We start from the raw sequence: 27,386 nt of genomic DNA on the forward strand, positions 1-27,386 counted from the left end.
CATTCTTGATTTTAGTTCACATGGTCATCATTAGCCCTGTCCACCAAATTTTTCTGCTGCTTTCTGGAACTCTGTGGAATGGCATTGCCTCATTCTTCTTTGCAGTTGGGTATGCCCCTGTAACTTGGGGCTGCGGAAATGTGATTGATTTAAGAGCCAGGAAATGATTCACTGCATGTCTACTGTTCTGCCTTGACAGCCTGGATCACAAAAGCACAGAGATGGAGCTGCCTTCTCCCTAGGCCCTGAATTAAGAACAAGCAGAACTCCCCAGCTGACTGGTGGGAGCCATATGCCATGAGGAAATCTAAGCCTTTATTATTTTAAGTCATTAAAACCTTGGGACAATTTGTTGGCATAGTATAAGTGACCCTATTCTAACTAATAAGAGCAGATATTAGTTCACAATGCTTAATCTCCTACCCCCTTAACTAAAGTACCTTTGGGGTTACATTGTTATATTCCCAGAGATTGTAGAAGCCACAGGATAATAAAGATCCATATTATAACAGCATCCACTGGACTCATTAATTTTAAGTGTTTTTTTTTAATACTTGAAAATTGCTAAGAGAGTAGCTCTTACATATTCTCACCATGAAAAAGAAATGGTAATTATGTGACATGACAGAGGTGTTAACTAACGCTAAGGTGGTAATCATTTTTCAATATAAGTGTATCAAATCAACACATTGTTTATCTTAAGCTGACTGTTTTATGTCAATTATATTCCAATAAAGCTGGAAAAACTAAAGTGATCTCCTGGAAAAAAGTAAAATGTTATTTTTCATTAAGATAAAAACATAAATGAGATCAAAAACGCCATAAATTTTTAACATAAAATAGAAAACAATGAATTTTGGAGGCATAGATTTAGAAGATGAAACAAACTAATTAGAGCAGAAGAGGGACCTTTGAGAGGAGCAGCCCCAACGAACAGAAGAGGAAACAGAGGGGCAGAGAATCTATGTGGCCCACCCAACGGCGTTTAGTGTAGTCCAAGTTCACTTCTTCTAATTCCAAAACTCTTTGGCCACCTTGAGTGTGTAGAAAAATGGTTCTCCTGGTGTTCTCCACCACATAAGGGGAGAGACAGCTCCTCATGTCAGGACCAGACATCTTCACTACCAACATTTGAGGGTCATTCCTTAGGTTGGCGGCAGTGCAGTGGCTGACCCCAAGATCAAACCATCAAATGTTCACTGCAAGAGATGCCTACCAAACACTCGGCTTGCCTTCCTTTCCCAACTCCTCCTCTTATCCAGGTGGAAAGATTAAAAAAAAATAAAGATTTGCCTTCCCCTGCCTCTACATGCAGCCACAATTTTCCAGCTTTTGATTTTTATAATTTAATCAGTTATCTCCACTTTGGACTCATGAAATATACTGAGCTTTTTTTTTTTTTTTTTTTTTTTTAAATATGCCTCAGAGAAGGTTCTTCAGTAGTAAACAATCTCTTTTAATAGATGTCTTTGGAACAAGGCAGAGTTTAAATAATGGTAATGTTTGGAAGTAACATTTATGTTTTCTTTTTTAAGTTGAAACTTAAGTTGTTTTTCTTCAGACTCTTTTGGAATTCTATGAACCCAAGTGGAAGAGGAATAGCCTCAATAAATAGAAGAAGAAAACGACTTAAAAATCATCATCCACCCTTAGTCCCAGTCTTTCTGAGCTAACAGTATATGTGTAAAATGATTTGATCTGAAACTCTAGAAGCAACCTAGCCAACATGCTTTGTATCTATAAAACCAGCCTATGATGATTTAAGATCAATAGCTTGGAAATCAATATTCAAGTTGTGGCCCATTCTACTACAGACCTTACTGCGTGCTTAGCATCAAGAGATGCTCTTCACCATGTAAACGCCATGCCATGCAACGTCCATGAGCACTGAAGCACAGTAATGCTTACTCATTTTTATGCACATCACTCACCAAAAAAAGAATTTCTTTTGATTTTTCACAACTCCCTGCTTACTTCTGGAGAGCAAAACTCTCACAAATGAACTTTTGTTGTCCTGTTATATTCTCAGTAAATGGATTTTTTTCTGTGACGCTTTATAGATGAGACTTGTTTCTAGAACAGTGGGCGCCACCCCCAAGTCATATTTTAGTGGTTCTATTGTCATTACAGCTGCAGAAGTAGTTAAAAAATTATCAAGTTTCTAAATGCCACAGGATGGACTCCATCTTACCTGTCCAAATTGTCAAAATCTTGCCAAAATTTTCTCTGCCAGGACCACCTCCCAGCAGCATTTCACTTCAAAGCTTTCACTCAGACTGTTTTGATATGTAGACAGGTATCCCATATCTATGTTGCACAAACTTTTCTCTCTGCCAATAAAAATTCCTGCTCAACCTTAGAAGCCTAATCCAAATTCCAAAGCCTCCTACAGCACTTTCTATGTGAGATTTACCTTCAACAATAATCCCAGTTCTGTGAGTTCTGACAGCAATTGCTGTGCTTTCCATACATTCAGAAGTTCAGGCATATTCTGTTCTGCAACATCATATAGCCGCTACATTGCATATGTCTTGGTTCTATGATTTGATCCAAAGGCGGAGAGGAGGAAATATGTGCAAGCCAGAAAATGTTATATATCAGGAAATGCCTAAATGGTGAGTAAGATCTTCATATACATCCCAATTCCTAGATCATTGGACCTTATCAATGTTCTAGGTCTAATACTCAATGATCCAAAGAGGTAAACAAAACTTCACCTCTACCTACATACCACAATAGTCTCTGCCAAAAGTCGTTTGCCCTTCGGAGTCATCCTAAAACGAAGGCCAAAATTCAGATGACCTCGATGGATCATTCTAGCAAACAGACCTGCTTTCACCAGTGAGGTGAAAACATCCGATAAATCCAGGTGGTAGAAATTTGACAATGCAGCAGACAACAGAGATGTGTCAGACATCATCAGAGGAAATCAGCAGCTGGCCACTGTCAGCTGCAGGCACTGCCCTCATTCCCTCGAGGGACACTCCACCTCTGGAGCAGCCTGCATCACAAAAGTGGCCCCAGAGCACAGGCGTCCTTGACTCAGCCAAGAGATCCAAACTTGAAAAGGCATGCCCCTATGTCATATAAGCAAGTTTCTCACTGTAAATAAAAGTAAAGACAGAAGCAGATCTCTGTTACTTTGGGAAGTAACAAAAGATATAGTTCTATACATATTTCAATGCTTGGGCTGTGTGGTTGGTTTAGCAGAGAATGGGAAATTTTCAGTGTTTTTTTCTGCACCAGCCAGTGATCCTGTCGATGGTAAATCAAGCCACTTTTCACAGCAAAACAGAGATAGATGGCTGCGTGCATGCACATGTACACATGCGCACGTACACACACACACTCATACACCGTCTTCCTTGAACTTGACTTTTTAGGTTAGCATTAGTTAATGTGCACTGCAGGTGGCCCTCCATATAGAAGTAAAATGCTATCTTAAAAGATGCCTTCAGTTTATCCCTGTTGTCCAGGGCAGCAGTTCTCAACCAGCAGTGATGCAGCCCGCAGGGGGCATTTGGCAAAGTGTGGAGACACTCTGTGATGTTATGACTGGGTGGTGGTGCTCCAGGCATGCTGCTAAACATCCCACAATGTAAGGACAGTCTCCCACAACAAAGACTTACTAGGTCCAAAGTGTCAACAGCGTCAAGGTAAAAAAATTTCTGTTCTGGGAGTAAAAGCAATATATAATCTTATGTAAAGAGTCCTTTTTTTTTTTTTTTTTTTTTTTTTGGGAGTAGGGGGGAATTACTTTAATGATTCTTTGTTTTGTGCAAAAGAAAAGGCCAAGTCTTATTCTGAATAGGGAATTTCAGACTCTAAGGCCTAATGACGGCTTTGTGAGCAGCATTTCTGTGGAAACCAGTATGGTGCTAACCTTCTTGTAAATTCCTTGGCCAAGGTGAGAAATTTTAACTGCCTAGGACCCCATGGGGCCTTCCTGGGACAGATCCCTCCTCCATTATCTTCTACTTTAGCTCCTCTCTGGAATACCTAGATAACAGCATCTGATGCACATTTCCTGAGTTGTTTTACAGATAGGAAAACCCCTACTAAAGGGAAGAGGTTAACTATTTGATGACCATGAGCACACAAGACACCAGTCCTACTGGAGCCCAAGGACTGATCATGTTAATCCCTCTGATATTGCCTTGTTACTTCACCATCCACCAATCAGAAAATTGTTCATGTTCAGTTCAGTTGCTCAGTCGTGTCCAACTCTTTGCGACCCCATGAACTGCAGTATGCCAGGCCTCCCTGTCCATCACCAACTCCCGGAGTCCACCCAAACCCACGTCCATCGAGTTGGTGATGACATCCAACCATCTCATCCTCTGTCAGCCCCTTCTCCTGCATGAGTTGATCACAAATCCTAAGATCCCCCTCCCTCACCTGGCCTTGAAAACACTCTCCTGAACCCAACTGGGAGTTTGTATTTTTCAGCACTAGCTGCCTAGACTCCTTGTCTGGTGCCTTACATAAATGCTGGCACTTTCCTTCACCACAGCCAGGTATCAGTAGACTGGCTTCACTGGGCATAGGCAAATGGATTCAAGTTTCATTCAGTAACGAAAAGAGGAAGGAGGTAGGGACAAATGGCCCAGATTTCCAGGAAGACCTGATTTGAGGGGATCCCTTCCAAGGGAGATAAAATGACTCCCAGCAATGTTACAGGAGGCAAGGCACTAATAAAAATCAGTGAAAAGGATGCTCCCTGTAATGAGCAGGGCAGATGGCATCTAGAATTGATGAGACTTGAACCAGTGGTAAACTCTCCTTTTTTCACTTTGTTATTCTCTTATCAAACCCTTGAGACTTCAAAATAAAATTTTCCAAGTATCTCATCCTAGTGTTTGTAGTGTTCAGGGCATAATGACTACCCATTCAAGGATTTAATTAGGGCAAGTGCAGGTGGACATGAGAAGGAAGCCAGGGGAAACTAGAAGAATAGTGAGATTCATACACAAGCCAAACCTTGAGTGAGGCAAAATGAGAAATAAAGGTTGTGTTGAAGCCTCCTGGACCATTCAGCAGCCTGAGTGAGGCTCAGCAGGGCAGTGGGGAAGTCCAGGAATCAAAGAGGGCTGTCCAAGGAGTTGCATGTCACCCAGGATGAATCTGCCTTAGTAACCTTGCCTGGCTTGGTTCCTGTCTGGCAGTGTGGCTTGAGTGCAAATGTGGGGGTAGATGTCAGCCTGCAACACCTGGGCAAGTCTGGTCATTACAGTGCTTGTACCTGGAGATCCACTATGTGCATTCTCATGGCAGTCTCACGAATACGAGCCTAACCAGCTGTCGGACTGGTCAGAGTAACTGTCTCCTGGACACATACCCTCCACCCTATCATCTGTTCAAAAGGTTCCTTTCAGCCACTTTCAACTGATGCTTTAATTATTGATAAACATCTCAACAGTAAATAGTTTCCAACAACCAAGAGTAAGAAAAAAGAAAAGGAAAAGCCAAAGCTTCCATATCCCTGGAAACCCTTCACCTGTGTGATAGATTCACCTATGTCTGACCGTTGGCTATGCAGCTCAGAACTCCAGCTCAAGGTGCCTTAGTAACTCACCGGCCTCTGTCATCCTATGATTGGCAGCTCCCTTTCCAGACTTGAAACTGCTCCATTAGAGAACCATCATTACCCACTAGAGAACTTCTAAGAGAAAATTGAGTTGAATAAATTATTAGCAATTTCATAATAAACTTCAACTCATCTTCCATACATTTTCCTCAAACTGCCAAGATAATTTATATATTAAACATTTAGATAGTACCATCCTTCCTTGTCAAGTCTCCCTTGTGAGAGATTGTTAAGTAAAAAGAGTAGACCATTACATTCCAGGAGAGTTTAAGTTCAGAAAGGCCTCAAGGCAGGCCATGAGCTAGAAGACTTCTCAAAGGCCTGCCAGCAATGTGAGTTTATGATTTTGTGATATCAGATGAAGAAAATGTGCTATCAGTGATAGTTGAGAAACTTTTCCCGCAACAGAAAAGGAAGTCAGTGGAAAAACCAGCCTTAGGGAATGCCTTGCTCCTTGGGCTAACTCCACATACATGGAATATATTTTTGAATCACAATCATGTTGTGCCTTTATCCAGAACCTCTTTTGGAATAAGTGGTCATTAGAAGACAGTGTTTGTTTGCATCTGTGAACATTCTAAAAATAGCATACAGAAGGACACGTGAGCCTTAGAAGATAAAAGATTTTTGGTTTTGGACAGAATTTCAAGCATGACCAGCACGTATATTTCTAGTAACAGTGTGGACTGACATTCATTTTCCCCCTTGTAACTTACGTAGTGCGTTCACACTTGCCAGCCCAAAACCGAAGAAATATTTGATATATTGATTTCAGGCAAAGGTACAGTCAAAGTTGGCCTAGAACACTGGGGATGTCAAAAATATCCCTTCGTGTGTTCTTCACTCAAATCCATATGATTTTTGGTTGCTCTGATGTTAAAATTACAGCACACATTGTTTCCATCTTCTTCTGTTTGGCCAGGGCTAGAACACAAAAATATTATTAACTTCATAGAGTGCGCAGGCAGGCACACACATACATACACATACGCTCATGCACACTACACAAAAAAGCTCAGCTTGTCAACAGCTTTGGCGTAGTAACATACAAATGATAATTAGAAACATGTGTCCACGGCAAAGAGGCACAGAAAACTAAAAGGTCATCTTTTTCCAAATGACCTAATTAGAAAAGCCTGGAGTGCTGGCTACAGTATAATGGTTTTACACAGCTTTTAACTCAGACTTCCTGTTTTAAAACAGTGCAATTTACTGCTCCTGTAGCAAATATGAATTGTCACTTAATGCCAACAGATTTAAGCCTCACAACACCACCTGCCTCCAGCAATCTCCTCATTGTTAGACCCATCAGCTGAGGATTGCTGATTTACCATCCCAGAATGACCATTTAGAACCTCATGCCAGGATGGCTGCCAAGTAGAGAACAAGGATTTCACGTAGAAGAGAGTCCACGAAGTACTTTACATTAATGCCGATTGAAAAATGCATGAATAGACCAAAGGGAAAAGCAGTTGTTCTGAATCAGACTATCAGTGAATGCTTTTTAGATTCTTTTTTCTGGTCCCAGAGCTAAGATTTTGATGCTGAATAATTGTAATTGCCCAGAGACAACAGACACACACTGGCTGAAAATGCTGCATGGTAGAAACTCGAGCAGGCACCCAAATAGCATTGTCGTTTTAAATAGATGCCTCTGTAAATTTGTAGTTAATCTCTCTCATATTTATTCAATATGCTGTGATGTTTCATTAAGTATTCATTTCACTTGTCTGTTTCATTGCCTCAGTTCTCCCATCTGAAACACCTAATGCTATGAGGAGGAATGTTTATACAAGAGTGTGAAGAATTTAAAAAGCAGCAACAGCAAGGCTGACCCACTACGGATTGTATTTTCTAGCTTCTTTTGTAGCTAAGTGAGGTCATATGACTAAATTTAGGCCGATAGGAGATGTATAAAAGGCACGCATACCATTTCTGAGTCACCTTTGTATAGACTATCAGCCTTGAATCCTGTCTCCCTGCTGCTGGTTATGAAATGGTGAGAGGGCTTCTCCAACAGCCCTGTTCAGTTCAGTCACTCACTCGTGTCCGACTCTGTGACCCGGGGGCTGCAGCATGCCAGGCTTCCCTGTCCTATACCATTCATCTATATACTTTTCCATGAGAGAGAGAGAAACTTCTATCACTCTTAAGATACAACAGATCAGGGGATCAGGTCCACTGTGTTAGAGCAATGTAGCCTGCACCCCAGCTGACACAAACAAAGGGAGGCTAAAGAAGTTGTATCCATTTTTTGTGCTTTTGATTAGGGGTAGATTTTTTGAATTGTTCGATTAATCAGTATACCAAGAAAAAGTGACTTTAGGCTAATCCTCATTCTGGCTAATCCTTGAATCTATACCAGTCTTTAAGATCTGACTTAGTTCCTGGGCTCTGTTTCATAAAATAAGAAGGATGAGGGTTGTTGGAATTCCAAAATCCCATGATCTAAGGTTCTATACTGTACAATAAAGTAGATTGAAGTAGATTAGATCTGAATTATTTTTCATAGTACTATATCAAAATAGATACATCTATAAATACTGTTTCTAAATTCCCTAGATAAGAAAACGTTCAATACATGCATTTCTTACAGTTAATACTTTTGCTGTAATTCTCCTCTTCCTACTGTTTTCTTCCTTTAACCATTAGTCACACTAAGATCTATTCCAATTTTTTAAATCCTTTCACTGGATTCTGCTGTATCTGATAAGTATCTTATTTCATATATTACTCTCTCCATCCAAATTCGTCAAACATGTGATCTATGTCATCTGCGCTTATTACATTCTCATTCGCTCCTTAAATCCCTAAAACCTATGCTTGCCTCTTCCAAATATACTAAAATTTCAAAAGATATCTACATACTCTATTTTTCCTAATACTTGTGTTCCTGGGCTATTTGTTTATATGTACAAATATTTATTAACTCTTTCATGTATCATGAAATAAAGGGGGTTAAGATACAAAGCACAGAGCCTAAACATCTCAGTTTCATACCACTGGGCTGTTTTAAAGAGTCTTATTAAACTTGCTTTGATTTCAATGAAAATACCATTCTTCTGTTTCTCATCCTACTACTCTGATTATTCCATTCTCTTTCTTGGCTGTTCATCTTCCAACACCCCTTAACAGGCGCTTCCTTCCACGCTCAGTACCAGGCCCTCTGTTCTGTCTCTCTACTTTCTCTTTGGAAATAGCATCAGTTTTCCTGGCTTCAGTTGTAAGGTTTTCTGTCTGTCTCTTGGCATAAATTCCCACCCAAGCTTCAGTTCCATACTCCCAACTACACCTCACACTACCCTTGAAATCCCAATATGAAAGTGAAAGAGTTAGTCGCTCAGTCGTGTCCAACTCTTAGCGACCCCATGGACTGCAGCCTACCAGGCTCCTCCGTCCATGGGAATTTCCAGACAAAAGTAATGGAGTGGGGTGCCATTGCCTTCTTCTAAACTAAGTTTATTTTCTTTACACATACTCCTATTTCCACACCCTAACATTTCCCTACATACATGTACATTAACTGCCTCATCTTTCTCTCTATATAGGCTAGCCAAGGCTTCCTAGATAATAGTAGGGACAGAAATTCCAATCAAAGCCAACATTATTTCCTTGACTGCCTTCAGTTCAGTTCAGTTCAGTCACTCAGTCGTGTCTGACTCTTTGCAACCCCATGGACCACAGCATGCCAGGCCTCCCTGTCCATCACCAACTCCCGGGATTTACTTACCCAAACTCATGTCCATTGAGTCAGTGATGCCATCCAACCATCTCATCCTCTGTTGTCCCCTTCTCCTCCTGCCTTCAATATTTCCCAGCATCAGGGTCTTTTCAAATGAGTCATCTTTTCATATCAGGTGGCCAAAATATTGGAGTTTCAGCTTCAGCATCAGTCCTTGCAATGAACACTCAGGACTGATCTCCTTTAGGATGGACTGGTTGGATCTCCTTGCAGTCCAAGGGACTCTCGAGTCTTCTCCAACACCACAGTTCAAAAGCATCAGTTCTTTAGTGCTCAGCTTTCTTTATAGTCCAACTCTCACATCCATATGTGACTACTGGAAAAACCATAGCCTTGACTAGATGGACCTTTGTTGGCAAAGTAATGTCTCTGCTTTTTAATATGCTGACTGCCTTAATCCAGGCCAATTCACTCATGGTAACAGAAGAGCATGCATTTACCTTTTCTCAGAGCATGGTTTCTTCCACGTAGTGCCAAGTAGGTGGGAGAGCAAATGAAGCAATGCCAATAAGCAGTTACAAAATTTAATACCAACATTAACCTGACAAGAGTTAGAGGGAGAAGTAATGTGCTCAATCCCCAAAGAGTTCTCAAATATTCACTTAGATGAATGTATTTTTAAAGGCATTTTACTCCAGAACCAAATTAGATGAGTACCCCTGGTTCCTCCATTTTTATATCATTATAAAATGGGAAGCTACATGTCTTTTGCCTTTCCTGTACTATGACTGATGTTAAATTTATCTGTCTTTTGTCCTCTTGTTTTGAGTTCCACTTTTTGGGTAGAGATCTGCATATCTTGACTTGATACAAATGTTCACATGTTTAAAAAAATGAACAAAACCTTGAGACCTACTTCTGTTTCATTTTATACCTTATTTCACACATACATACTTTTTATTATTTGCTTTAGCATTCAGAGTTCTTAGATGCAAACAAACACAATGGATTCTTAAAGAATGAGTACAGAGTGTCCAAGATCACCTACAGGTCAGGCTTAGAGACTATGTGGTCAGGAACAGTACCTAAACCAACTGAAGGACTACCAGCAAAGACCCCCCTGCACTGCCCAAGGGACCTAGCTCAGGACACCAAGCCTCTTCTACTGCTAACCTGGAAGGTCGAGTATCTCTGCCACCACCTTCATCTGAAACGAGTTATTCATATGCTTTTTCTCATTGCCCACTTCTGAAGTCTCAGTGAGGGTCATCAATTACATAACTGCATCATATCTGCAAAACAGTCTGGGCTTCCCAGGTGGCGCCAATGGTAAAGAATCCGCTTGCCAATGCAGAAGACATAAGAGACACGGGTTCAATCCCTGGGTTGGGAAAATCCCCTGGAGTAGGAAAGGGCAACCCACTCCAATATTCTTGCCTGGAAAATTCCGTGGAAAGGGGGGCCTGATGGGCTACTGTCCATGGGGCCACAAAGAGCCAGACATGAGCGAATGAACACATACATCATATCTGCAGAGGCAGCTGGAAGAGTGAATTATTGCCCTCAGCTTTGGAGAGATTAAGGTAAGCAACATCAAGTTAGAAAGTATATTTAAGGATTCTGAGCAAACAGTACGTCTGACAAATGTCCACTTGCATTCATTAACTTCCCTCTCCAATTTCTCTGTCTTTGCCAGTATTTCTATCACTTTACCACCAAGACTTCTACTACTAGTCATGCATGCAACTTTTTTAATCCTTCATTTCCTAAATCCAATTAATCAACAATTGTTTGCAAGTCATCTACTACTTGTCCAGTATAAGTAATAGTACTGGGAGAATTCAAAAGAAATATAAGCCATGATCTGACCAAAAATCTGCAATCAATATAGAGAAAAAGTCAGATGATTATTAGTGCCAAATGAAAACACTGATTTTATTACAGTAGGAATTTTGAGAAGAGACCTATTGGCATGGATCAAGAAGTCAAGAAAGGAAGGTTTTATAGAAGAATTTAATATCCAATCAGGCCTTAAGTTTGACCTAAAGATGTAGATTATACATACAAATTTACCTGTGCTTATCCCAAAACCTCACTAAAAAAAATACCAAAGAAGAGAAGTCATGAACCTATAACAAGTACTACTTACTCAAGAACAAAGTCCGAAACACATGGAGGGAATGCCCAGCAAAGATCCTAACAACACTGCCTGGGAGACCTCGCACGGAAGCCAGGGAGGGGCAGTGAAAAGTTACAACAAAATTATGGAGAATGTTAGGCAGATACAGGAATAATAAATGATATGAGCAAAAACACAGATTAGAATGCTTTCACAGAAGGATGAAGTTAATAAAGATGTCAATTAGCTTCCAACAAATTCTGGACTCAAGAGCCACACATTACAGAAAACAGCAGTAAACACCAGTAACTAGCTTCTTTATACCCTTGGAAGAAGAATGAACGTCTTTCCTCTTGAAAAACTGAATAAGCCTAGAGAAAGACCACTACATTCTGACACACAGCACTTCTCTAGCATTAAGCATCAGCCTCCCAAATAGTAACAGCAAAATAATCCCTTCCAGTTCATGAGCCACATCTAAAAACACAGGTTTCCCATTCAGTTTTTGAGATCTTACTTTTAAATATGGACAAGACTGGACTTGAGAAAAATGTTCAAGATACAAGACAGAGGTAAAAATCAATCAGAATGCATAATCCCAGAAAAAAAAACAAATACTGAAGCACTAAAAAAAAAAAAAAAAGCCCTTAGTTGGGGCTTACCTGGTGACTCAGTGGTAAAGAATCCCCCTGCCAATGCAGGAGACACAGCTTCAATCCCTGGTCCAGGAAGATCCCACATGCTCGGAGCAACTAAAGCCGTGAGCCCCAACTATTAAGCCTGCGCTCTAGACCCAGGAAACACAACTACTGACTCGCATGCTACAACCACTGAAGCCCACATGCCCTACAGCCCATGCTCAGCAGCGAGAGGCCGCCACAGTGAGACGCCCGCGAACCACAGCTAGAGAGTAACCCGTGCAGCAACGAAGACCCAGCACAAGCAAAAACTAAATAATTTTTAAAAGCCCTTAGTTATTATTACACATCAAACAAGGTGCATCGAAAAAAGAAATAGTTAAAGAACAAGAAAGGGCTTTTTCAAATTAAAAATATTAATGAAATAAATGATAATGGTTTGGAAAACAAAATAAAAACTCTCAAAATATTAAGCAAAATAATTTAAAAAACAACAGAAAAAAGATGGAAAGTCTGAAACAAATGATATAAAATACAGGTTTTGTGCTAGGAGGTTCAACATCTGACATATAGAGAGAAGAAAATTATCAAAGAAAAGGTACAAAATAAAATTCCAAAGTTTATAAGGTTGGTTTCCAGCTTCAAGTAACCCACTAAAAGAAGAGAAATATTTTTTTTAAAGAACAGAAATATTAACAAATGAAAATAGTCATATTAGGAGATGCCCTCACAATATTTCGAAACACTACGAAAAAGAGGAAATACTAAAATTTTCCTGCAAGAAGAAAAATGTCAAGAATAAAGACATTATCAGACATACAAGAACACATACGGTTTTTCTCATACCCTTTATTAGAAAGTTTTGGGGAATGTGCTTGAGTAAAAGGAGCTTCCCTGGTGGCTCAGATGGTAAAGCATCTGCCTATAATGCAGGAGACCCTGGTTCAATCCCTGTGTCAGGAAGATCCTCTGGAGAAGGAAATGGCAACCCACTCAGGTACTCTTGCCTGGAGAATGCCATGGATGGAGGAGCCTGGCAAGCTACAGTCCATGGGGTCGCAAAGAGTCGGACACAACTGAGCAACTTCATAAAAGGAAGGGAGCAACCCAAAAGACATGAGCCAAAAGAGTAAACCAAAAAAGAAAGAGTTGACTCAAACAGGAAGGCATTAAGGGAAGTCTCTGATTGAGAAGGGGAGAGACCTCAAAAGGAAAGAAAGATACCCTGGAAAAGGGAATGGCTACCCACTCCAGAATTCTGGCCTGGAGAATTCATGGGGTCACAAAGAGTTGGACATGACTGAGCAACTTTCACTTTCACTACAATTACTTCCTATGGTCATGTATGGATGTGAGAGTTGAACTGTGAAGAAGGCTGAGTGCCGAAGAATTGATGCTTTTGAACTGTGGTGCTGCAGAAGACTCTTGAGAGTCCCTTCAACTGCAAGGAGATCCAACCAGTCCATTCTGAAGGAGATCAGCCCTGGCATTTCTTTGGAAGGAATGATGCTAAAGCTGAAACTCCAGTACTTTGGACACCTCATGTGAAGAGTTGACTCATTGGAAAAGACTCTGATGCTGGGAGGGATTGGGGGCAGGAGGAGAAGGGGACGACAGAGGATGAGATGGCTGGATGGCATCACTGACTCGATGGACGTGAGTCTGAGTGAACTCCGGGAGTTGGTGATGGACAGGGAGGCCTGGTGTGCTGCAATTCATGGGGTCGCAAAGAGTCAGACAAGACTGAGCAACTGAACTGAACTGAATAGGCTTGATGATAACCATCCCACATAGAAACAAAACGATGAAGATTGAGTAATGAAGACACCAAGAAAAAACATTTTTAAAACAGTCATAAGAATTTAACATAATCTTTCAGCATTTTTAACATTGTGCAATGGCAGGCCTGTCCCTCCTTCTCTTACTATTTTCTCCCCCAGGCAACCTTGAGCTGCACTTTATGAGTAGCACATGCAGACTTTCTGAGGAGAAACATGGAATTTATTATGTCAAGTATCAGGGACCACACTTCAGCCTTCAGATGGGCATGTCGGCATGCTGGACTCACAGCCTGTCTTTTTCTTTGAGGTCTCTCTCCTTCTCATCAGCTCCTTTTCAATGTGATTCCTGCCCTCATCCACAAATAAATTCTGAGCCTCTGAATGCCATTAATTTCTGAACCAAGAATGCTCTTTGCTTCATGTCTCTCAAAAATTCGGGCTTACTTTTGGGTCAAAATGCCAATGAGAGTTATCTTCTTTTGGTAATCTTTAGACATTTACAACCAGAAGTAGAATATTTCTATGCCAGAGCATGTCTGAATTTCTGTTATAGTCCTTGATATGCACATACTTTAACAGCTATCAGTATCAGTTCAGTTCAGTTCAGTCACTCAGTTGTGTCTGACTCTTTGCGACCCCATGAACCACAGCACACCAGGCCTCCCTGTCCATCACCAACTCCTGGAGTTCACTCAGACTCACGTCCATTGAGTCGGTGATGCCATCCAGCCATCTCATCCTCTGTCATCCCCTTCTCCTCCTGCCCCCAATCCCTCCCAGCATCAGAGTCTTTTCCAATGAGTCAACTCTTCGCATGAGGTGGCCAAAGTACTGGAGTTTCAGCTTCAGCATCAGTCCTTCCAATGAACACCCAGGACTGATCTCCTTTAGGATGGACTGGTTGGATCTCCTTGCAGTCCAAGGGACTCTCAAGAGTCTTCTGCAGCACTATAGTTCAAAAGCATAAATTCTTCAGTGCTCAGCTTTCTTCACAATCCAACTCTCACATCCATACATGACCACTGGAAAAACTATAGCCTTGACTAGATGGACCTTTGTTGGCGAAGTAATGTCTCTGCTTTTTAATATGATATTTAGATTGGTAATAACTTTTCTTCCAAGGAGTAAGTGTCTTTTAATTTCATGGCTGCAATCACCATCTGCAATGATTTTGGAGCCCCCAAAAATAAAGTCTGACACTGTTTATTGGCCATGAAGTGATGGGACCAGATGCCATGATCTTAGTTTTCTGAATGTTGAGCTTTAAGCCAACTTTTTCACTCTCCTCTTTCACTTTCATCAAGAGGCCTTTTAGTTCCTCTTCATTTTCTGCCATAAGAGTGGTGTCATCTGCATAACTGAGGTTATTGATATTTCTCCTGGAAATCTTGATTTCAACTTGTGCTTCTTCCAGCCCAGAGTTTCTCATGATGTACTCTGCATATAAGTTAAATAAGCAGGGTGACAATATGCAGCCTTGACGTCCTCCTTTTCCTATTTGGAACCAGTCTGTTGTTCCATGTCCAGTTCTAACTGTTGCTTCCTGACCTGCATATAGGTTTCTCAAGAGGCAGGTCAGGTGGTCTGGTATTCCCATCTCTTGAATTTTCCCCAGTTTATTGTGATCCACACAGTCAAAGGCTTTGGCATGGTCAATAAAGCAGAAATAGATGTTTTCTGCAACTCTCTTGCTTTTTCAATGATTCAGCGGATGTTGGCAATTTGATCTCTGGTTCCTCTGCCTTTTCTAAAACCAGCTTGAACATCTGGAAGTTCACAATTCACATATTGCTGAAGCCTGGCTTGGAATTTTGAGCATTAATTTACTAGCATATGAGATGAGTGCAATTGTGCGGTAGTTTGAGCATTCTTTGGCATTGCCTTTCTTTGGGATTGGAATGAAAACTGACCTTTTCCAGTCCTGTGGCCACTGCTGAGTTTTCCAAATTTGCTGGCATGAGTGCAGCCCTTTCACAGCATCATCTTTCAGGATTTGAAATAGCTCAACTGGAATTCCATCACCTCCACTAGCTCTGTTCATAGTGATGCTTCCTAAGGCCCACTTGACTTCACATTCCAGAAGGTCTGGCTCTAGGTCAGTGATCACACCATTGTGATTATCTTGGTCGTAAAGATCTTTTTTGTACAGTTCTTCTGTGTGTTCTTGCCACCTCTTCTTAATATCTTGTGCTTCTGTTAGGTCCATACCATTTCTGTCCTTTATCGAGCCCATATTTGCATGAAATATCCCCTTGGCATCTCTAATTTTCTTGACGAGATCTCTAGTCTTTCCCATTCTGTTGTTTTCCTCTATTTCTTTGCATTGATCGCTGAAGAAGGCTTTCTTATCTCTCCTTGCTATTCTCTGGAACTTTGCATTCAGATGCTTATACCTTTCCTTTTCTTCTTTGCTTTTTGCTTCTGTTCTTTTCACAGCTATTTGTAAGGCCTCCTCAGACAGCCATTTTGCTTTTTTGCATTTCTTTTCCATGGGGATGGTCTTGATCCCTGTCTCCTCTACAATGTCTCAGACCTCATTCCATAGTTCATCAGGCACTCTATATATCACATTTAGTCCCTTAAATCTATTTCTCACTTCCACTGTATAATCATAAGGGATTTGATTTAGGTCATACCTGAATGGTCTAGTGGTTTTCCCTACTTTCTTCAATTTAAGTCTGAATTTGGCAATAAGGAGTTCATGATCTGAGCCACAGTCAGCTCCTGGTCTTGTTTTTGCTGACTGTATAGATTCTCCATCTTTGGCTACAAAGAATATAATCAATCTGATTTCGATGTGACCATCTGGTGATGTCCATGTGTAGAGTCATCTCTTGTGTTGTTGGAAGAGGGGATTTGCTATGACCAGTGCTCTCTCTTGGCAAAACTCTGTTAGCCTTTGCCCTGCTTCATTCTGTACTCCAAGGCCAAATTTGCCTGTTACTCCAGGTGTTTCTTGACTACCTACTTTTGCATTCCAGTCCCCTATAATGAAAAGGACATCTTTTTGTGGTGTTAGCTCTAAAAGGTCTTTTAGGTCTTCATTGAACTGTTCAACTTAGGCTTCTTCAGTGTTACTGGTTGGGGCATAGGCTTGGATTACTGTGATACTGAATGGTTTGCCTTGGAAACGAACAGAGATCATTCTGTCCTTTTCGAGATCGCATCCAGGTACTGCATTTCGGACTCTTTTGTTGACCATGATGGCTACTCCATTTCTTCTAAGGGATTCCTGCCTGCAGTAGTAGATATAATGGTCATCTGAGTTAAATTCACCCATTCCAGTCCATTTTAGTTTGCTGATTCCTAGAATGTCGACGTTCACTCTTGCCATCTCCCGTTTGACCACTTCCAGTTGGCCTTGATTCATGGACCTAACATTCCAGGTTCCTATGCAATATTGCTCTTTATAGCATTGGACCTTGCTTCTATCACCAGTCACATCCACAGCTTTTCCAAGGTAAGGAGCAGCGGCTGCTCTTTGCTGGAGCAGCCATGAAGAGATACCCCACATCCAAGGTAAGAGAAACCCAAGTAAGACAGTACATGTTGCGAGAGGGCATCAGAGAGCAGACACACTGAAACCATAATCACAGAAAACTAGTCAATCTGATCACATGGACCACAACCTTGTCTAACTCAATGAAACTAAGCCATGCCGTGTGGGGCCACCCAAGATGGGCAGGTCATCGTGGAGAGGTCTGACAGAATGTGGTCCACTGGAGAAGGGAATGGCAAACCACTTCAGTATTCTTGCCTTGAGAACCCCATGAACAGTATGAAAAGGCAAAATGATAGGATACTGAAAGAGGAACTCCCCAGGTCGGTAGGTGCCCAATATGCTACTGGAGATCAGTGGAGAAATAACCCCAGAAAGAATGAAGGGATGGGGCCAAAGCAAAAACAATACCCAGTTGTGGATGTGACTGGTGATAGAAGCTATCAGTGTACCTCCTACTACATTAATGAAACATTAAAGAGCAAAGGTCAGATTTGGTTCAACTTGTCAGGTCCCTCTACAGTACCTTGTACATATAAGATTTCAGTTTTTGTCAGCTGAATTGAATTGACCTCTCTTGATCAAGACTATCTAGTTATAGTCATGTGTCTATACCATCAAGTCTAACATCAAAATCTTTCCATCTTTTGTAGCTGTATAAGCCTATTCTATTTCATTTTCCACTTGACCCCAACACAAATACATCAATACAGCTGTTATCAGTGATTCTCAGCAACAGGTGTACACTAGAATTCCTTAAAACTTTTAAGAAATACCATTGCCCAAATTTCTCCAACACAGAATTTTAAGATTGGTCAAGTGTGGGGCCTAGATGTCTGTGTTTTTAAAAAGCACTCTAGATTCTAATATGCCACCATGGTTAAGAAATGCTAAGCTCTTATATTTACCTCACTTTTTGCTAGCAGCAAACTCATTCACCTTTAATAATATTCTCAGACTGTCCTACCTATCTATTTTGGTGATTTTCAGATACTGATGTATTTGTACAGGATTCACTTAGAAGTTTTGCCTCCTTCAGGAAGTCTTCCCCCACTACTCTCATCTGCTGTAGTCTTCCATAGTCTCATATTTTACTGACTTACTATTTCAGAGTCACATATCAGTGCTCAGCTTTCCACTCCAAAGGCCAGCAGGGCAGGGAGTCTGATAAATAAATATTCCACTAAATAAATATGCCACTCACAATTGCTTCTTTGGTTTGATCACATTTTAAGTTGAATACTTCATACAAAATAAATGAAAATAATAAAAACTAAATGTACAAAAATTTTATGATTATATTTCCATAGCATAAAGAGCCCAGACTCTAGAATCAGGCATACCTTAATTTGAATCCTAGCTCCAACACCAGTAGTTGAGTGGTCTTGAGCAAATTATTAACTTTTCTGAGTCCTAGTTTTCTGATATGTAGAAAATGAGTAATAGAAGTAGCTACCTCATTAAATTGTTGTAATGATCAAATGAAGGTACATAAAATGTTTATCTAAACATCTGATATATACATATATATTAAGCAATCAGTTTATAAATACCTTTATTATTTAAGTGAAAAGTTCATAACTACTTTTAAATTACTACTTTGTTGAGAAAAAGCATCCACATTTTACATCTTTTCTTCACAAGTAAAGATAAGTGATCCTTTATGCTTTATTGCGATATCTAACCGGATTATTTTCCCATCACAAAGCTTAAATGCATTATGTTAGAATGCTCATTACATGAAATGCTCTAAGTAATTTCAATGCTTATGGATACATCATCGCATTATATGCAGTTGCCTACAATTTACAGATTTTAATTTAGTTACTAAATAGTAGGAAATTCTGATTAAGAATTTACCAGAGGGGAGAAATCAGATTGAAGGGGAGTCTGTATCATGGGCCATTTAGCTGAATTAAACTCAGCTTCCATGTGCTGGTACAAGGGAATGATTAGAATCCTACATCTCTGGTTACTACAAACATCAAGTTGATTACCACCCAATCTACAGCTCTATATTTTCACACTCACCACCCATGACTTCAGAGCATTTCACTAATGAAACTCAACAGGGAGAAAAACTGAGTGTTTTTCCTTCACCTTGTGCAATCTCACTCAGCTAATTATTTTGAAGTTGCCCCCAGATGACACCACTCAGAAAGATGCGAAAAGGGATCATGAAGGAAAAGGAGAGAGAGAGAGGGAAGGAGGCAGGGGGAAAGACCACAGGCCACAAATCATATAACCAAGAAAATCAATGAAAATTCATTATAAAATAATGCAGAAAAATGTTTAGTTTTATTTACTTTGCTCCAAACCCCACTCTTTAAGGTGTATTATTGTTTTCCTATTTAGAAAGTTCTAAGAGATTTATGCAACTGAAGTATTTCACTGTTTTATTAAAGATCATTTTTAAATGAGCACTGAGCAATTTATAGAAAAATCTATGTCCGCCTTGGCTCATGTGATTCAGCCCTACCTGTGACAGGTTCAATAAACTGTTATTGCTTCATATTATTAAATAGTTTTGCCACTATGAAAACAAAAATATAACAGTTTCACTTTTCCATTCATTCTTGAGATTTCCCCCAGCCATCTCTCTCGTTTCTTTCTAAAGCTTTGTTTTTTATTTCCTTCACCAAGTGCCTTTGCTTTTGCTCTGTATCAGAATATACATTCACACTCTTTAAACAGTGTTTTAAGATCAAAGCATGAGTTTTCATCTGAAGTGTATAGGTCTCTGCTGTGTTTAGCAATTAAAAAAGAGAAAAGCAGCTTTGACAGGTTCATATTTTCACCATGCAATTTCACTTACTAGGTACAACTGAGGAAACTTCAGATGCAAAAGCAGTAGAATGTACACAAACTGCATTTTTCCTCATCAAATCACACATTGAAATAATTGGTGGACTGCCTAAAAATCAATTATCAAACTTTTTTAATTCTAAGAACTTCAGCTTTCAATATAAAAATTGAAAATATTTTTCTAAGTTTTTAGTTTTTGCTTATCAACTTAAAGGCAAAAACAGAAGTAGCAATGTCTGTTTCTGCCTAATAATTGATACAGCAGCAGCCTTACAAAGGATAACACAAGGAAATCATTTATTTCTTCATACACACAGGAATAGAAAAACACTTTTTAATGTAAACATACTTGAGATGCTGAGGTATATTGTGAAGAGTTAGATCTTGTGTAAATACACTTGTTTGTTTGACAAGCAAGAGCATGTTTCAAAGGTTATCTATGCCTGTAGGCTTATAGTAGAAAGATTCTTTTTTCTTTTTTTAATGTATGTTTGGGACACTGGGGTGATGATAATATACATTACAAAAGAAGTGCAGAAATTAGGAAGAGTGAAGGAGAAAAAATATTTTTCCAGTTATACAAATTGGTTATCAATTATTCCTCCAAAGACCAAAACAACTTAACTACTGGAAAGTCAATGAAATTATTTTTCAGTATTGTGAACAGACACAGCAGAATAGGGGATCTTCATTTAAAATCCTCTGCCGTCAAAATAAAGCCATTAGAACTTCAGTATTGGGGAGCAGTGTTTTGAGCTTTGAGAAGGAACGCACAAATAAGAATTATTTGGGGACCCACTCACCACAAAGTGACCAGTTAGTTTTTATGGAGTCCACATTAGTGCTAGCATAGCAACACCTACTGGTTCATTTATGAAGTAAAGTTGAAACCATCATGGCCAGAAATCGGTTCCTCCATCTTAATGAGAAAAATTGCAACATAATTTATATAGAGAGGTGTCTATATATTAAAATGACTGCTTCCAAACCAAAGAATGGAAAGGAAAGCCACAGTTGTGGCAGGAAACACTAACTTTATGTTTAGAGTGCCAACAGGGCAATTGTTACCCTTCTCTGTAAACTGAATGTGTCATCCAGCCTGCTTCTAAAAATTATGCCACGGTTGAGACTGATCCTGACCCTCTCCCTTCCCCCTCCTCCCCTAATCCCTCCCCCATCTTCTCCTTCTTCATGCTTTGTTTCAAGGGAGTTGCACAGTTCCAGGAAACCATTCACAAGAGGACTGAAAGGACTGAAGTAAGCTGAGAGGCATCGTGTTTATTTTTACCACCGATATGAAGTCTAGTCACCCAACAATGAATAATACAGCATGCAACGTTGTAGTCTGCCAGCTCTACCAACTCCTGAACAACATCTTAGCTTAAAGAGACATTCAGGAACAAGGATCACAAAAAATAGAGCTGCGGAGAGCAGAAGTACCCAAAGGAAAATACAGTCAGATCACTACTAATCCCAAAGTTCAGTAGAATTTGACCTTGCCAATATTTAGCAATGCCAGAGCTCCTGGTTTAAACCTCTCTGCTCTGTAATAATTCCTTGAAAAAACAGCCCCAGGAAAGTAAGCAAGAAATCATCTGCTGCCAGTTAACCAAGCTATAGGCCTGGACACTGACTGGCTAAGCCCATGCCTCCAAAGGGCTTCCCATGTGGTACTAGTGGTAGAGACCCCACCTGTCAACACAGAAGACAAAAGAGGTGCAGGTTCGATCCCTGGGTCAGGAAGATCCTCTGGAGAAGGAAATGGCAGCCCACTCCAGAATTCTTGCCTGGAGAATCCCCATGGAGAGAGGAGCCTAGCGGGCTACAGGCCCCAAAGAGTCAGAGATGACTGAGTGCAGGTGCAAGCGTGCACGCACAAGAATACACACACACACACACACACACACACACAGCCTTCCCAAGAAAGGCAATAGTTAGTCTTTACCCACCAATGAGTGAGCCCCTCAAGGAGTTCATGAGGTGGGCGATAGGAACTAATCCAAAGAAAGCCAAGGCCTGAGGGCTAAAGTTTCGGAACACCGGCAACTTTGGTCAGTCTCCAAAACTCTGAAATAAAAACCCTTTCCCTCCTAGATAAGGCAGTAATTTCTGCTTACAGTCTTCAAGGATTGTATAAATTGACTGTCTGCTATTCCCAGTCTGTGCAGTTCCACCTTTCAGTTCAGATGGACTCCGTAGCAGTTTTATTTCTCTAGTTAACAATGTAGATACGTCCACATCCCTGCAGCAAATTTTTAAGTGTCCTATTTGATCTGAAGCTATCGAGACTGACAGACTCTAGAGAACACTAGAAAATGTTGTGTTCCCCAAACGTGTGAGATTTGTACATAGCTAGACTAAGTCTAGACTTTTATCACCTGATGCCTGGGGCTTCCTGGGGTCACCTCCTAATTGCTCCCTTGAATACTAGTCTTACCCCCTATCTGAACATTCCTGCCAGATTTATTTGTCTAAAATACCTCTTTCACTGAGTCATGTCCCTTCTCAGAAACCTTGGTTGCTCATCTTGCCAGGGAATTTTCAAACTCCTTAGCTTAATGTTCTGTTTTCCAGACACGGGCCCCAACCTTCTTTTCCACCAGGGTTCTCCCCAACCCCTTAACACAAACCTTTCTCTCCTGTCAAGCTAACGGGTTAACCAGCTCTTTGCTCATGTGTGTGGTTGCTAGGACTGCCTCTGTGTCTCAAATGGAGGTGTTGGCCTCCCGCTTTCCCTTACCACTCTGTCCCCTCACCCACCCCTGCACCAGGGCTTTCTCCATTCACTCTTTCAAAATCTTTCAGAAACCTCTATATAGACCTCAATTTTTATTCCAGCCCCACATGAAGAATTCCTCTGTACTTTACTCAAAATATTTATCATTATCTCAAAATAGAGCCAGAAAATTCAGAAAACTCTGTTTCCACAGGATAAGAAAATAGAAAGGCCAGTGGAATTGGAAGGTAGGGTACCTGTAATACCTTTTCAGTGATTTAGTAACACTTAATTCAAGGAGGATCCACCTCCTGGGATACTGCCCTCATGCATTTACTGCCCTGATGTGTTTTCTGTAACTTAAGTTAAAACACTGCCTTTTCTTTGTTTTTAATTGTGGTTAAATATATCACTGCATATTTTAAGCATGGTTACTTTATACTTCAGACCTCCCTAGTTTTTCCTCACTGAATATTTCTTTGGACTTTTGTATTTACCTATTAGGAACATATGTTGGGGGGAAAATGGGGGAATCCTTTTATAAACTGCTTTAGAGGCTCAAGGGACAAGAGATGTAAAAATATGCTCTTCAAATATAAACCACTCTACAAATTCCATTTATTTTTATTATTGCTACAGTATATTCTTAAAAGGTTAATTTTCCTCATAATAAAATGCATTTTGCATCTCGGCAATTAAACCATCTTATACTAAACTCTCTTTTAAAGAATATGAAAGGTCCAATACAGCCCCAGGTTTTTTCCCTTCCTATTATCACATCTCAAGTTGCTGTTACAGTGAAGTCAAATGTTGTGTTAAACTGTGATGAACTTGCTTTGAGATGCTCTTTCAATGTAGTGTCTCCTTCCAGTTTGAAGCTATTATCCCTCAAAGTCCTCAAAGGGCAAAAGATAATGAGTCATCTTCAGAGCCCTAGAGACTGACAGGCAAGCTGTCCTCCTCATAAATGATATTAGTAAGAAACCTCTAAGTTGAAGCAGGAAGGGTAGGTAGGGGAAAGGAGAAACACAACCCCTCATACCGTGTAATTTCCATATGAATTCATACATGAACCAAAGTAATATACCTAAAAGCGAAACAAAGTCACTACAAATGCTGTAAAAATAACTGGCGTTGAGGAAGATAAGGAAGCTGCTGCCTATTGATCTGAATCCCTTTTGCCTGTTGGTTCTCACTTGACACTACACCGTGGCATTTCCCTTTGTGACCCCTGGGTCTTGATCTGAAAACCTAAACAGTCATTTCTCACTGAGTGGGGAAAGAACAGTTGTGTTAACATCTGTTTTTTAGGTCTTTTATTTTTAAGTTCTTGTTGAAAACTCCTTGATCTGCCTACCAGGGAATTGAAGCACATTCCATGTGCCTGCCGCCTAGCTTTCTTTTCTCTTTATTTGTTCTATAGAATATTGATTTAGATTTTGGCCTATTCACATTGCTTTAAACTTTTAAACACTGGCTCTTATAGCTAGAGGAAACACTTTGCTGAAGCTAAAATGATCACCCAAGAGAACTTACTGGGGAAGCACACAGCCCAAAATTAGCCCTTGGCTCTGAATGCACAGCTCCCATTGAAACCAGTGGAAGCTGAACTCTTAGGATTTGAAGACGCATTTTCCTTTACATTGAGCATAAAGGCTTTTTGAAAGGGCTGGGTTTATTTGAGTTTCTGTTAAAGAAGCTGAATTAGCTCTCTGTCACAGGATAAAAAGAGAGGCAGCATTGCTTCTCTAATTTGTCTTGTAAGGGTTTTTTTGGATATCTAACAAAATTGCCAAGACACCCGTTTTTGTTTCTCTACACTGATTGTTTAATATTACAAAGGACCAGGCATTATACCAAGCACATCCAGTCTTCTATAGTTCCTACAACATTTTACTATAACATTTCCTAATCCTTTACAACCAAAATAACAATAAAAAACAGAGTAATATTTAGAATCAAGATGAGAGAATGGGGAAATGAGGGTTGAAAGCAAGCAGTCTGAGTTTCTGATGAGCAAAAATATTTTCAGTTCTAACTTTATCAACTGACGACTGCCATAAATCCTTTCACTGTTCATAAAGGTCTTTTATTATGCTATGGGTAGTGTTATTGAGAAATATCAGACTTTCAAATGCTTCATCTTGTAACTGATCTTACTGTTGAAATGCTCAGGATTACTTAATTGGAACAAACTGACTAAGAGTCTGTGGCTCCCTTCGTTCTAAAAGAAGCAAGTGGTGTGGACGTACTGGCCACAGGGAACCTCTGCACCGGCCTTTCGTGGCATGACTTCACTACAGAGCACTTCTCCAAGGCTCATCTGGGTGCTAACACAGTGCCATCAGGTTGCTAATGTGCTCAGGAGAATCTCACCCTGGTTTCCCCAACTGTCCACAAATATAAAATGCATATTGTATACTTTGAGGTAAGTAAGGGCAAGAGCCACATCTCACTTATTTTTCTATCTCTCATCCCTAACATATTAATAATTCCTACACAGAAGCAATTAATGTTCACTAAACTTCCATGAATAATGAACGAGAGAGGCCAGATGACACAAGAAACCATATGAGTTCATAGAAAACAAACCATGAAAGACCCTGAGAAAGGTAAGCCAGTTCTCAACTTACAAAGTAAGACCATGCATCAGCGTTCAGTCGCTAAGTCACGTTGGACTCTTTGTGACCCCATGGACTGTAGTCCACCAGGCTCCTCTGTCCATGGAATTTTCCAGGCAAGAATACTGGAGTGGGCTGCCACTTCCTCATCCAGGGGATCTTCCAACCCAGAGATCGAACCTGCAACTCCTGCATTGGCAGGTGGATTCTTTACCAATGAGCCACCTGGGAAGAAAAGTAAGATTATAATTATGCCAACAGACACAGTCTAAGTAGTAGAACAATTTGGGGAGCACAGAGATAGAAACTTGACCTTGCCTAAGAGGGACAGAGAGGATTTCCTGAAAGCTTTGGATCTTGAAATGAGTCTTTAAAATTATAAGAGGTGTGTACAAGTAATCCTCAAAGATAATATTCAAGCCAGAAGACAGAGCATAAACAATGCATACACAGGGCATGAATCTGTGTAACAAACATGAGTCAAGCTCTGGAGAAGAATTAGCCTAGAGAGGCTGGGGGAGACTCAACAATCAGGAACCTTGGTTGTTAGATCAAGAGGGTGTGCAAATTTTCCTGTAAGCAATGGATAACGATTGAAAGGCTTCAGGCTAGAGATGATGGGGCCATTTGCATTTTAGATCACTCTGGCTGGTTGTTGGAGGACAGTGTTAGGAAGAACAAGCCTGAAGGTATGTAAGTGGGTGTTGCAGATGTCAGTCACCCAAGTGAGACAAAACAAAGCCAAAAACAAAGGAAGTAGTAGTAAGAACAATGTTAGAAAGTGAAGGCAAATTGGAGAGGTGAAGATGGGAAAGAAACAAAGTCAAAGGTTTATGACTTGGGTGACCAACTGGCTAATATCGCCATCAAACAAAAAAGAAAATATTAAAGAGAGCAGATTTTATGAGAAAAAACATGAGGAGTATCATGTCATCAAAACCAAGGGAGCGCTTCCCTGGTGGCTCAGTGATAAAGAGTCTGCCTGCCAATGCAGGAGACGCAGGTTCAATCCCTGGTCTGGAAAGATCCCACATGTCACAGAACACATGCACTAAACCCATGCACCACAAGCATTGAGCCTGTGCTCTAGAGCCTGGGAACTGTAACCACTGAAACCCGCATGCCCTAAAGCCACGCTCAGCAACCAGAGAATCCACAGCAATGAGAAGCATGCTCATAGCCCAAGCAGCAATGAAGACCTGGCAGAGCCAAATAAATTTAAAAAACAAGGGAAGAGAGAGGAGCCAAGATGGCGGAGGAGTAGGACAGGGAGAACACTTTCTCCCCCACAAATTCATCAAAAGAGCATTTAAACGTCGAGTAAATTCCACAAAACAACTTCTGAATGCCAGCAGAGGACATCAGGCACCCAGAAAAGCAGCCCAACTCTTCAAAAGGAGGTAGGAAAAAATATAAAAGACAAAAAAAGAGACAAAAGAGGGAGGGATGGAGTTCCGTCCCGGGAAGGGAGTCTTAAAAAGAGAGAAGTTTCCAAACAACAGGAAACCTTCTCACTGCCGAATCTGTGCCGAGCTTTGGAAGCACAGAGGGCAACATAAAAGGGAGGGGAAAAAAAAAATAAACAATTAAAAATCGCAGATTGTGAGCCCTACGGTAACTCCCCCAGCAGAGAAGCAGCGCAGACGCCTGCACACGGCATTAGCAAGCTGGGGCTGGGCAGGGAAGCGCGGTGCGGGCTGTGTCCCTTAGAGTAAGAATTGGGCCGAATGTCCTGAGCGCTATCTGAGCGAAATAATTTGGGCTAGCAAACCAGACTGTGGGATATCTACCACGCGAAAAGCCAGCCCTAACCTAAGACACTGCCAGGCCCGCGCACAGAACAAAGGACTGAACAGAGATAGCCGGCTGCAGACCTTCCCCCTCCGGTGACAGACAGCCAGAGCCGGAAGGGGGCAATCGTAGCCCCAGAGAGACACT

General features: G+C 40.7%; 1 protein-coding gene and 1 non-coding gene across 40 annotated transcripts in view; one reads left to right on the forward strand and one right to left on the reverse strand.

Moving 5' to 3' along the window:
- The window catches only part of LOC129639166 (uncharacterized), a 290,740-nt gene that overhangs the window by 233,691 nt on the left and 29,663 nt on the right, over nucleotides 1–27,386 (reverse strand). For 8 of the 39 annotated variants that reach the window (XR_008708246.1, XR_008708258.1, XR_008708296.1 and 5 more), the window contains one exon: nucleotides 24,634–25,673. The exons of 23 other annotated variants lie outside the window; for them this stretch is intronic. The gene's annotated coding sequence lies outside the window, so the exon portion shown is untranslated. Of the gene's footprint in view, nucleotides 1–5,575; nucleotides 5,663–6,196; nucleotides 6,512–9,317; nucleotides 9,646–24,633; nucleotides 25,674–27,386 lie in introns of those variants that run through there. 8 more of the 39 variants (XR_008708291.1, XR_008708277.1, XR_008708247.1 and 5 more) reach the window with 6 other exon arrangements.
- Nucleotides 12,918–12,990, forward strand: TRNAY-AUA (transfer RNA tyrosine (anticodon AUA)). Its single transcript has one exon. It is a non-coding gene; the product is annotated as a tRNA-Tyr (tRNA).

This window comes from Bubalus kerabau, chromosome 1 (assembly GCF_029407905.1).
Source record: "Bubalus kerabau isolate K-KA32 ecotype Philippines breed swamp buffalo chromosome 1, PCC_UOA_SB_1v2, whole genome shotgun sequence".
Classification (NCBI taxonomy): Eukaryota; Metazoa; Chordata; class Mammalia; order Artiodactyla; family Bovidae; genus Bubalus; species Bubalus kerabau.